At 42.3% G+C, this 12,948-nt stretch overlaps 1 protein-coding gene across 1 annotated transcript in view; it reads right to left on the bottom strand.

Annotated features, from left to right (window-relative positions):
• LOC104586806 (2-alkenal reductase (NADP(+)-dependent)-like) overlaps window positions 1-12,948 on the bottom strand; it is a 39,803-nt gene that overhangs the window by 1,336 nt on the left and 25,519 nt on the right. The gene's annotated exons all lie outside the window — the stretch shown is intronic.

Raw genomic sequence — 12,948 nt, 5'->3', positions numbered from 1 at the left:
TGATACCACTTTGACAAACCAGATTATTGTTTTAATTTGGGTACTTCACGTGGATGGGTGAACTAATCCATTGCTATAGGAGATCATTTTGATGCCTTGATTTTTGGGTTGATTTGATACATTATTTGGATAGCATGTATTAGTTGAAATCTTGGTATCTATGTGGATTCAGTACCTTATTTGGATAGACTAAATTATTGCTACATAATTTGGATTGCTGAGATCAATTGAATGATCTTAGGAGGCTATTTTGATGCTCCAGATAATTGACATATTTTGTAGATCACTTTATTTGGCTTAGGTCATTTAGAAATTTTGGTTCTTTACTTGAATGGCCAAAATCAATTGAAACCTTGGGCTTGGATGGTTTAGATTAATTCTTTGCTCTTAGGGTACCTCTTTGATAGCCTAGATATTTTGGGTTTATTCCATATATTGTTTGAACAACTGGTGTTATTTGGCACATCACTTTATTTGGCTCAGATTTTTAAGGCAATTGGTACATTGCTTGGATGATAATGCAGCCAGTGAGATTACAAACTCCTAGGTCAAAAGTCAAGCTATGCCAGGATGGAAGTGAGGTCGCATTTCATGAGACCCAGGAAAACAAGTGTGAGCCCCGTAATATTGCAAGGGGCGAGACTCAACCCAGTGAGGCCAAGAACCCACCCTATGATGTTGCGAGATCACATACGCAAGATTCCAAGTGGTGCCTGTTTTATAACAGTAGAAATCACTGATTGTAGATTTAGTTGAATTTCTTGTGAAAGGAAAAGGGAACGAAGATAAAGATTTCAGTAGTAGAGAAGAAAAGAGAGAGAGAAAAGAGTAGGAAGTCAACCAGGATTCTTGAATTAACCCTAGCCGCCAACCCCTCATTATATTTATACTTAACTCAAAGGATGAGATATTACGAGGATGCCTTTAGTAGGGCGGCTACTAATGTAGCTGAACAGTCACAACTTAAAAACATAAACTAATGGGCCTAAAGCCCAACAACTTCCTAACTAAATAGCTTAAAATAAGAATAAAAAACAACTAGGCCCAACTCAACAACAACATTCCCACTTTGCGAGATCACCTCACTGGAGAAGCTGTATCGCCTTCCTAACAAGCTATCATGCCTGTTTCACGACAAGCTTTTTGCTAAGTTTGTATCATCTCTTTCCTTACTCTCTTGTTGACTTGTTATAGAGCCACAAAGATCATACCCTTAGCACCTCCTACGTGTGTGGAGACTAAGGTCACTATCCTCGTTGAGTTGCAAAACCTAGAGGAAAGCGTTGTCCCATTGCTTCAGTATTTGACTGTTGTAGTGTTTGCACTACCGTTGGTTGTCCTCTGAGAGACTTCATTTAGGGACTACTGGCCACACCATCTAGTATCAGAGCTAATGGCATCTAGGTGTGGAGGCCACAGTACCTAAGAGAGTTCTGTTTGAGGCCTACAAAGGAACAACCCCTTGATACAAGACATTAAGGCCTGCATCACCAACATAGAAAGAAGATTAGACCAGATTTTAGCTTAAGTCCAAGACCTTACCAACTTGGTCCTTGAGCTCTGTGATAGGAGGATTCCCGAAATGCTCACCTATCCCTACTTCCTTCCCTATCCGGCTCACCTCGTAGATCCCATGTGGCTGAGTATGACGAAGCTTTGGCATTGTTCACTTGTGAGTTACCAAAATGAGAGCATTGTTCACTTGTGAGTTACCAAAATGAGAGCATTGTCATCTTGACGTCATGCAGCCATTGAAACACCCCTGGTTCAACACTAGGATGGTGGAACCAAGTGTGAAATCGCTGAGTTTGCAAGTATGGTACATCCTAAGGACTTCATTGGCTAGTTACGCAATGACAAGAAGTTTTCTGATTATAAGATGGTTCTTGAGGATAAGAAAGTTCCCCTCGTACCCCTTAAGCTACGGGGACAGGCCCTTGCTTGGTGGGACAGCCTGGGGTAGAACCGACACCAATAGGGTAAGCCCAAGGTTAGGACCTAGGAAGCCATGCAGTTTAAGATGAAAGAGAGTTTCTTCCCCCTAATTACCACTAAAACCTATTCATCCAACTACAGTCCCTGTGACAAGGAAAAAAGTTTGTTAACGAGTACACCTTTTTGTTCTAGTTACTCTTGACCCGGATGAGTCTCCAAGAACCCAAGGAAACCACTGTTGCCAAATACATTGAAGGACTCAAGCTTACTCTAAGGCAGCAGCTTTTAGTGGCCTCACACATCTACTCCATCTTTGATGCTAAACAAGTTGCACAGAGAATAAAGAAGTTGTGGGCCCAATGACCTCTTAAGCCCACTACACCCTTGACCTTGCAAAACAGCAAACCTGTAGCCCTGACCCCACCAACTCAAGGAGCAACATCGTCACTCAGACCACCAATGAGATCAGACTCGCAAAGGGTGTCTGATGCTTCAAGTGCAACGAGGTCGAACATACTGCCAAAAACTACAAGTTGAAGCGGGTTATGTATGATAATGAAAATCCTCAGCATGATGACCCTCCATTTGAAGTAGAGAATGTTGAGTTTATGGATGACGACTTGGAAAAGACCTGGTCATTTGTAGTAGTTTTCTAGCACCTCAGAAGGGAGAGAGTTATTTTCCATCCTCTAACCACCTTAAATGGGGGGACACATGTCACCCTAGGAAGAAGGATTTATTTTCCCACATTTAACCACTTGAAGTGGGGGAGCACATGTCACCCTAGGGGAGAGAGTTATTTTCCCTCCTCTAACCACTTTAAGTGGGCGGACACATGTCATCCTAGGGGAGAGAGTTTTCTTTTCCCTCCTTAACCCATTTTAAGTGGAGGGACACTTGTCACCTTAGGAAGGAAGAGTTTTCTTTTCCCTCCTTAACCCATTTTAAGTGGGGTGTCACTTGGCACTCTAAGAAGAGAGGAGTGGGGAGTTACTTAACCACCTCCCTCCTCTATATAAACCCCTCTCCTACAAGGAGAAGGGGCTAATGCCTTTTTGTTGGCTAATTCTATTCAGTTGATAGAATTTACAGCAACAAGAGAAAAACCAAAGGAGAAAGAAGAAAAGATTGTGGTGTGGAAGAAAAGGGAGAAGAAGAGAAAGAAGAAGTTAGGGATTGCAGTATTCCTCCTCCACCTCTTCATTACGATACTCCTACAACTTCCTCTATTAGACTTATGTCTTTACTTATACTCCTTTCACACACTTTCCTTCTTTGTTATTATTTCCTTTTTTTTCTCTTATTCTCCCTGTCTCGTTTTAATCATATCTGAGGGAGACAACCATCTACAGCCTTGTTCATGAAACTTGGCTGATTATGTGATAAGATCACTTTGACATTCTGAAAACCTAAGATGGTTCGAGGGAGCTCACCCTCCTGAAAACAGAGTAGAGTAAAGGAGAAGAAGAAGAGAAAGGAAGAGAGGAGGAGAGATGGAGGAGATCAGTAGGGTTTCATTTTTCATGCCTAGAATAGGTGAGGTAATACAATACTTATACTCTCTCTTCAGCCTCTCCTGTACATGGCTTGATTGAGACGGCTAACTAACTGGAGGGACGTGGCCTCCTCATGTAAACAAACCTCAGTGGAGGTTGCACATGGGAGATCGAGTGCTTCTCTCGTGCTTGGCCTGGCTCTGGCTGCTACATGTCATGGGCCTGGGTCACCTGTGATGGGCCCGAATGGGTAGTCGAGGGCCTATCAGTCCCACCCTCTTCAAGAAACACCTTTTCCTCAAGGTTGATGTGAGGATATAGGTCTTGCAGTTTGTCATAGTCCTCCCATGTGGCATCTTCTGGTGGCAAGTTCTTCCACACGACCAGGGTCTGTTTGTGTGACTTCTTGCCCATTTTGACCCACCTTATATTTCTGATTTTTTGTGGCTCAATCAATATGTCCCCGTCTTCCGTGAACTATAGGAGGGCTGGGCTGACCTTAGTGGTAGGACTTAAACATGGTTTCAGCATGTTGACAGGAAAAACTGGGTGTAACTTCAAGGAAATAGGAAGCTCCAGTTTGTAAGCTACCTGCCCTACTCATTCAATAACCATGAATGGGCCGAAATACTTAGGAGCTAGCTTCTGCCAAACCCGTCAGGCTACCGAAGCTTGTCGGTAAGGCTAGAGTCTTAAGTAGACCCAATCCCCCACTGCAAATTCAAGCTCCCGGTGACTGCGGTCATAGGATAACTTCATGCGCTGATGGGCTCTCTGCAAATGCAGCTTGAGGGATCTCAAAATCTCATCTCTGTTCAATAACTGGTCTTCTACCTCAACCACTGTAGAAGTCCCCTTCTCGTAAGGAAGCACAGCTGGAGGATCTCTCCCATAAACTATTTTAAATGGAGTGGTCCCTGCTGAAGCTTGGTATGTGATGTTATACCAATATTCGGCCCATGGCAACCAATAAGCCCACTGTTTGGGCTTCTCCTCAATGAAGCAACGCAAGTAAGTTTCAAGGCAATGATTGACCACCTCGGACTGCCCATCTGTCTGGGAGTGGTAGCTGGTGGTGTGAAGCATATGTACCCCTTCAGCAGAATAATAAGAATCCCAGAATTTGCTCATAAAGAGGGGGTCTCTGTGGGTGAAGATAGAGTTCGGAGTGCCGTGCAATTTGGCTACCTCCTGGACATAAGCTTGAGCCACTGTGGAAGCTGTGTACGGCTGTGGTAGAGCCAAGAAATGAGCATATTTGCTCAGGCGGTTCACAATCACCAGGATCACCGACTTCCCTGCTGATTTAAGCAACCCGGTAATAAAATCCATGGTAATGTCTTCCCATACTCGTTTTGGAATGGGTAAGGGCTGAAGTAGACCTGCAGGAGACTGGATGCTATACTTGTGCTGCTGGCATACGTCACAACATGCCACATTACTCTGAACCATACGTCTCATTCCCCTCCAGTAGTAATGGCTCGCTATCCTCTTGTAGGTTCTGAGAAACCCAGAATGCCCACCTATAGCCGAGTCATGAAATAGCTTGAGCAACTCCTTCTGATACTCTGATTTGCTGGCTACTACCACACGACCTTTATAGAAGAGTGTAGTACCAGTTACGGAATACCCTGGCACTAAAGTGGGATCCTTGCTCCATTGGGATCGGATCCGGCTGAGTTCTGGATCTGATTGTGCCTCCTGCTGGACGAGGACATACAAAGGATAATTGGGCTTAGACAGGCCCATCAACTGGAAATCTTCTACCCTAGATAGTGCATCTGCAACTGCATTTGAAGGTCTATGTTTATATTCAATATGCCCTCCATTTGTGTACTGCTAAGGTAATCGCCATCAACTCTTTCTCATTTGTGGACTTGGATTGGGCCTGGGCTGATAGAGCTCGGCTGAAGAAAGCCAATGGTTGCCCATTCTGCATTAAGACTGCATCAATTCCCTTTCCTTCCTCGCCATGGGTGTGGATAGTCGCTCAAACTACCCCACCAGTGCCAACAAGGTCTCCTTGATGTCCTTCAGTTCTGATGTGGTTCGATGGACTTCTACTTCAATTCGATCAACACGATCATCTACTGCAGTGGATTTCGTATTAGTCATCTGTGCTAAAGCTCTGATACCAATTGATAAGATCACTTCAATATTCTGAAAACCTGAGCTGGTTCGAGGGAGATCACCCTCCTGAAAACAGAGTAGAGTAGAGGAGAAGAAGAAGAGAAAGGAAGAAGAGAGGAGGAGAGATGGAGGAGATCAGTAGGGTTTCATTTTTCATGCCCAGAATCAGTGAGGTAATACAATACTTATACTCTCTCTTCAACCTCTCCTGCACATGGCTTGACTGAGACAGCTAACTAAATGGAGGGATGTGGTCTCCTCACGTAAACAAACCTCAATGGAGGTTGCACATGGGAGATCGAGTGCTTCTCTCGTGCTTGGCCTGGCTCTGGCTGCTGCATGTCTTGGGCCTGGTTCACCTGTGATGGGCCCAAATGGGTAGTCGAGGGCCTATCACTATGGTTTCTCATAACCTATTAACCTATGTGTGAGGGGAAAAACCATCTACAACCTTGTTCATGAAATTTGGTTGATTATGGTTCTTCACACCATGATAAATGCACATAACCACAATTTAAAGGCCATTTGCAGCCTTATTGATGAAATATGACTATTTATAATACCTATTTACTTGTTATGTATAAAAAGTTTGTTTATTTATTTGCTGGTTTTCTCTCAAACAAAGAGGGAATATATACCAGAATTTTCAAAGGAAAATTCTGTAGAAAAATGATACTTAGTTTAGTCTATTCATTTGTACTTCTGAATCAGAATCAAAAGGTTTTCTCTGCCCCTAGTAGAGATGTAATTAAGGGAATATCTACATGATTTCCTGAATGGGGCTTACTCAAATAACAAAAAAAGACCCAGTTATTAGTCTAATTGGGTGAATTATGTTATGTGAGAAGTTATACTAAAATAAATTTTCCACTAACAGATGTTAAGCATTATGCAACCACCTTTGTAGCAAGCCCCTTGAGGCAAGCCTAAACAAATCTATGTCAGGGTCTTAAATTTTTCATTTGTACAAAAAAAAAGATTTTATAACTTCAATCATCTTTTAAAAATCACTTCTATTAAGATCGATGAATGAGCAACATTAGCAAATATGGGGTGGGTTTTCAAAGCTTGTTTGGGCTTGTCTTGATGGGTTTGGTCAAGGGGGTTTGGAGGCATGCGGCTTTTAAAAGTGTTGTGCCTAGAAGCTAGGCAAGGCACATACCTTAAAATGCACCTCACTTGTGTGCCTAGGTCCACCTCAGGAGCACCTTTCAAATCACTAGTCCCTGTGATCCTCATGAGTCTTCAATCTCTCATCAGTGAGTACGCACACACCTCTTTCCAGAAGAGTTACCAAACAATTTTCCCCATTTGTGAGACATCCAACACCAGGTTGACCTCGTCCCAAGCGCCCATGCCCAACCAACCCCATTATAAACTCAGCCCTTAGGAACATTTTGGGCTGCAGCAACAAGTCAATGGGTTGCTTGAGAAGGAACACATCTAGCCTAGCCTAAATCTCTATGCAGTCCCCACCTTGCTCATTCCAAAGAAAGATGACTCTTGGTGAATGTGTATAGTATATTCTTATATTATATATATAATATAAAAACATATTTTACATAAAAATATTTTTCCTAATATGTTATATAATATATTTTTCTATTCTAAAAATATATACGTACTTATGTATGTATGTATGTGTTAATCGAGCCAAGCTTGCTTACCTTGAGGTTCGAACTTGAGCTCGAATAACTAATCAAGCTTACCCTGAGGTTCGAACTTGATTCGAGCTCGATTAGAATCGAACTCAAATTAGCCTAATCAAACTCAAGCCCAAACTGTTCAATTAGAGCTCGATTTGACTGAAGCCTTAGTTGCAACAATCCATGAGTGGCCTACACCAAAGAACTTACACAAGACTGAGTTTCCATGGACTCCCCTCCTACAAGCAATTCATCCATGACTTCAGCACAATTATGGTCCCTACCACAAACTGACTACATAAAGATCAAGAAGAAGTTTTGAAGGACCAAGGCAACACAAGCAGAGCATTTTGCGAGATCCAAGGATAAACTAGCTAGTGCCCCTGTCCTCACACTCCTTAATTTCAATATTCTATTCAAGCTTGAGTACGATGTGTCCAAGGTAGGGTTTGAAGCAGTCTTATGCAGCTCAAGTGACTTGTTACCTAGTTCAGTGAGAAGCAAATAGGACCCTAGCTTAACTACAGTACTTACAATATTGAGTTCTTCACCATTGTTAAAGCACTAAAGCATTGGTGCCACTATCTCATTTCTATAGAGTTCATCATCTACTCTGATCATAAGTCCCTCAAGCACCTAAACTCACAAAGACACCTCAATGTGAGACACGCTAAGTGGATCAACTACATCTGGGAGTTCACTTCTTCCCTGAAGCATAAGACCAACAACAAAACAAAGTGGTTGATGCTCTCAGCAGAAGAGTGTTTGTCATTGCAATGTCACAGATAAAGGTGTTTGGTTTTGATTAACTTTAGAGGGATGTCTTGACAGTATGGCCGGCCAGAAATAAGAGAAAGAGAAGAGAAGAGAAGAAGAAGAGAGAAGGGAAAAGAGAAGAGAAGGGATTTGCAATGTAACAGTGTTGGCGGCGCCAACTTTTATTATAATATATATAGGGCGGCAAAAATAAGAAGGGAAAAGACCCTTGTGCCCCTGCTATAAGTGAGTACAATAACAAACATAACAGAAGTAAAAGATAGAAATAAAAAACACTTTAACTAGCCAAACAGACCCTAACACCAACCACTAAATTATTTCAACACTCCCCCTCAAGTTGGAGCATAGATGTCAATCATGCCCAACTTGTCACACAAATCTTTGTGCCGCACATGATGAAGACCTTTGGTGAAGATATCTGCAAGTTGTTCTTCTGAGCTGACATATGGAGTACAAACTTCTCCATTTTCAAGTCTCTCTAATAAAATGCTTGTCCACTCCAGTGTGTTTCGTCCTATTATGCATGACTAGATTAGTAGCAATATTGATGGCAGCTTTATTGTCACAGTAGAGTGACATAGGATTGCTCACTGCAAAACCCAGTTCACCTAACAGATTTCTTATCCACATGATTTCAGCAACCCCATGAGCCATCGCTCTATACTTTGCTTTAGCACTAGATCTAGCCACCACACTTTGTTTTTTACTTCTCCATGTGACCAGGTTTCCTCCTATAAAGGCACAATACCCACTGGTAGACTTTCGGTCATTGATTGCTCTTGCCCAATCTGCATCAGTATATACTTCCACCTTTAAGTGACCATGTTTCTGGAACAACAAACCAGCTTCGGGAAACTTCTTGAGGTATCTCAAGATCCTCTCTGCAACTTCAAAGTGAGTTGTCCTAGGATTGTGCATGAATTGACTAAGGACACCCACTGCATAGGCAATATCAGGCCTGGTCATAGACAAATACAAAAGTCTCCCCACGAGTCTTTGGAACTTCTTCACATCTTTCAAAAACTCTCCCTGACTGTCTCCTAGATGATTAGATTCAATTGGTGAATCAATTGGTTTTACCCCCAACTTGCCTGTATCTTCTAGTAGATCTAGTACATATTTCCATTGGGAAATAAAGATGCCCTTGTGAGAGCGGGCAACTTCAATTCCAAGGAAATAACGTAAGGGGCCTAGATCTTTCACCTCAAATTGAGTGGTTAAGAATTTTTTTGGTCTCCATATTTCAGCCTCCCAATCTCCTGTGATCACTATGTCATCCACATACACAATAAGAGCTGCAATTTTCCCTTCACCTCTTTTCACAAATAGAGTGTGATCTGACTAGCATTGTTTGAACCCCATCTGTTGAACTTCTAAATGGAACTTACTAAACCAAGCCCGAGGTGATTGTTTCAACCCATATAAAGATTTTTTTAACCTACACACCTTTTGTTCACTGCCTTTGGCACAAAACCCTGGAGGTTGGGTCATGTACACTTCCTCTTCCAAGTCACCATTCAAAAAAGCATTTTTGATGTCCAATTGGTGAAGTTCCCAGTCAAGATTTGCTGCCAATGAAAGAAGGATCCTGATAGAATTCATCTTGGCTACTGGAGCAAAAGTCTCTGCATAGTCCACTCCATATACCTGTGTAAAGCCTCTTGCTACTAGTCTAGCCTTGTACCTTTCAACAGTTCCATCAGCCTTGTGTTTCTCTGTGAACACCCACTTGCAACCCACTGGTTCCCTTTAGGAAGGTCCACCAACTCCCAAGTGTCATTTTTGTGTAAAGCATCAATTTCTTCCTGCATTGCATCTGTCCATTCAGGTTTAGACAAAGCTTCTACCACATTCTTAGGAACGGGGACACTGTCCACAAAAGAGAGGAATGCACGGTATGAAAGTGAAACATGATCATAGGACACAAAATTAAAGATAGGATGATTAGTGGTACAAGACCTAACACCCTTTCTCTTAGCAATAGGAATATTAAGATCATTGATGACAGGTGAATCAACATTTAGAGGAATAGACATATCAATAGGAGCAAGTGTACCTAGCTGATGAGACGGATCTGCCTCGGGTGAATTCGATGATGTTAGTTGCAGTGTCAGGTTCCACGGCTCTTGAACTCTACTGGCTTTTATGGCGACGATGAAAAACCCGAAATGGAGGAGGATCGGGAAAAGGAGGTAGTTGAGTTTGAGTCGCCTGTTTCTCCTCAACCCTACTCTCCCCTTGAGGAGAAACCGAGAAAAAAGGTTGATTCTCAAAGAAGGATACATCAATGGATACATAGTACTTGCGAGAGGTAGGATCATAGCAGCAATACCCCTTTTGGGATAAAGGGTAACCAAGAAAAACACAAGGAATAGCCCGAGGATCAAGCTTACCTCGAGTAGGGGACAAGTTATGGACAAAGCAACGACACCCAAAAACACGCATCGGAATGGTGGACAACGGAGCTGTAGGAAACAAAAGCTGATGTGGGGCCTTATACTCTAGTAGCCGAGAGGGCATGCGGTTGATGATATATGTAGCACACAAGAATGCATCAATCCAAAAACATTTTGGCACATTCATATGAATTAATAAGCCACGAGCGACTTTGAGAAGGTGGCGGTTCTTCCGTTCAGCCACACCATTTTGTTGGGGTGTCCTGACACAAGAGCTTCGCTGAAGTGACCCACTCGAAGCAAAAAACTCCGTGAGATCACTATGGAAGTATTCCTTTGCATTGTCCGACTGGAAGATATGGATTTCTGTTTGGAACTGAGTGAACACCATGTGTTGAAAGTCTTTCACAATTTTTGGCACTTCATCTCGAGATCGCATAGGGTAAACCCAGGTGTATCTAGAATAATCATCAATCAAGGTAATGAAGTACTTATATCCAGCCCCAGTAGGTAGAGTAACAAGGCCCCAAACATTAGAATAAACAATATGAAATGGAAATTCGGATCTTTTATTTCGCGAAGGTAAAGAACTTCTACAATGCTTACTCAATTGACATGTCTGACACTGTAACTAACTCACTGACACGGACTCAAACAACTTTGGAAACCTAATTTTTAATGACTCAAAAGAAAGATGACCTAGACGACTATGCCATAAATAGGCTTGACTCTCACTTGACGAATTCATGGACTCTGTAGCCACAAGACCAACTTTATTCTCCAACACGTAGAGACCATCCACTATGCTTCCTCTACCAATCGTCTTCCTCGAGGCCAAATCTTGAAACTATTAGCATAGGGGTATTTCTGTCTTTATACCTAGATTAATGTTGCTGATCTGTAATGTTGTGTTGGAACATGTGCTCTTAACTTAAGTAAGGGCACATAGGTCTTTTCAGTTATGTTTTAATAATAATATAAATACTTCCTGGCCGATTGGGAGAAGTCATGTTGACTCTTTCAGTTCGAACCAGAATTCTCTCTTCTCTCTTTCTCTCTCTCTTTCACCTTTCTTCTTCTACATAACTGATCTCAGACAGGCAGAACTCTAAGGCAGACCTGAATTCTAACATGGTATCAGAGCAACTTGAATCTGCCTAGATTTCTGCTTGCCTAGGTTTCTATTCTCTGCACACCCTATCTATGGTTTTTCCTTTTTTTCTGTGTTCAATTGGAGATAAGGGAAAGGGCTGAAAAGGAGTGATCGCCCTCTTCCCTTGGAGGTTTCTATGCCTCCAGTCAGGTTGTATGTGGTTGGTTGCTGTGATTTCTGAGATCGCCCTCTCCTAGTAGAGGAAGAATAGAGGGCCGAACTGTGTGTGGCTGTTGTGTGTGCAGTGGTTGTCGTGTGTGGATTGATTTTCTACTCGTATGGGTGTTACTTCAGTGATAAGGTAAGAGATTTTAGAGCATGATATCTGTTATGGATTAAATAGGAAGTGTGTTTCAGACCATATGCTAGGGTTTCAGACAGTAATGTGCTAGGGTTTATGCTGGTTTCTTTGTGCATTTTGAAGGAAGAGATATGATCATATAGTGGTGAGATTTCAGGTAGTTCTAGGAGTAGGGTTTGTGGTGTGAGCACACTTTTCAGCAACAACAAGTGCTGAAATCAGTGTGACAGGTGTGATTTAGGGTTTGTGGTGTAAAGAGCACACATTCCAGCAACAATAAGTGCTGCAATCAGTGTGACAGGTGTGACCTAGTGGTGTGTAGTGTGCAGATCTCAGTGGTAATAGAATTCAGCAAGTGTGCAGAATCGGTGATAACATAATGGGAGATAATAATGATTATAAACCTAGTGTGATGGTGCCTACAGACTACCTGAATGTTCAGATGACCTCCATTAAATTAAATGGAGAGAATTATGTGCCTTGGGCTAAATCCGTTGAAGTCTTTCTGAAGGCAAAGAAGAAGGTAAAACACATTAGAGAGGAGAAACCCTCATCTGACTCTCACAAGTATGAAGATTAGGAGCAAGAGGATGCTCAGATCATCACATGGTTGTGGAACAGTATGGAACCCAGGATTAGTGTGAACTTCATGTTTCTTGATACTGCCAAAGATGTGTGGGACCATGTGAAGAAATTGTATTTGGGGCAGGACAATACAATCAGAGTTTATCAGCTTTATCAAGAGTACTTTAACCTGCAACAGGGCAATCAAAGTCTTGAGGATTACTATGCCAACATGAGGAACATACGTAATGAGTTGAATGTCTATCATCCTCTCACTTCTAATGTCAAGATTCAACAACAATAGAGAGAGCAGCTTGATGTGACTAGATTTTTGGTGGGACTAAAGTCTGAATATGAACCAGTACGGGCTCAGAAATTAGGAGGATCAGCTCTTCCGTCCCTAGAAGAAGTATTTGCTCGACTCTGGAGGATTTCTATCAGATCTACTGAGAACTCTAATATCTCAGATAGATCTGCCTTTGCTGCATCGAGAGGTTGTGGTGTTAGAGGTGGAGCTAGGGGAGCTCAGCCTGGCCGTGGTGGTGGTAGT

Source organism: Nelumbo nucifera, chromosome 1, assembly GCF_055504915.1.
Source record: "Nelumbo nucifera cultivar China Antique chromosome 1, China Antique-T2T, whole genome shotgun sequence".
Taxonomy (NCBI): Eukaryota; Viridiplantae; Streptophyta; class Magnoliopsida; order Proteales; family Nelumbonaceae; genus Nelumbo; species Nelumbo nucifera.
This window is presented reverse-complemented; position numbering and strand designations above follow the sequence as displayed.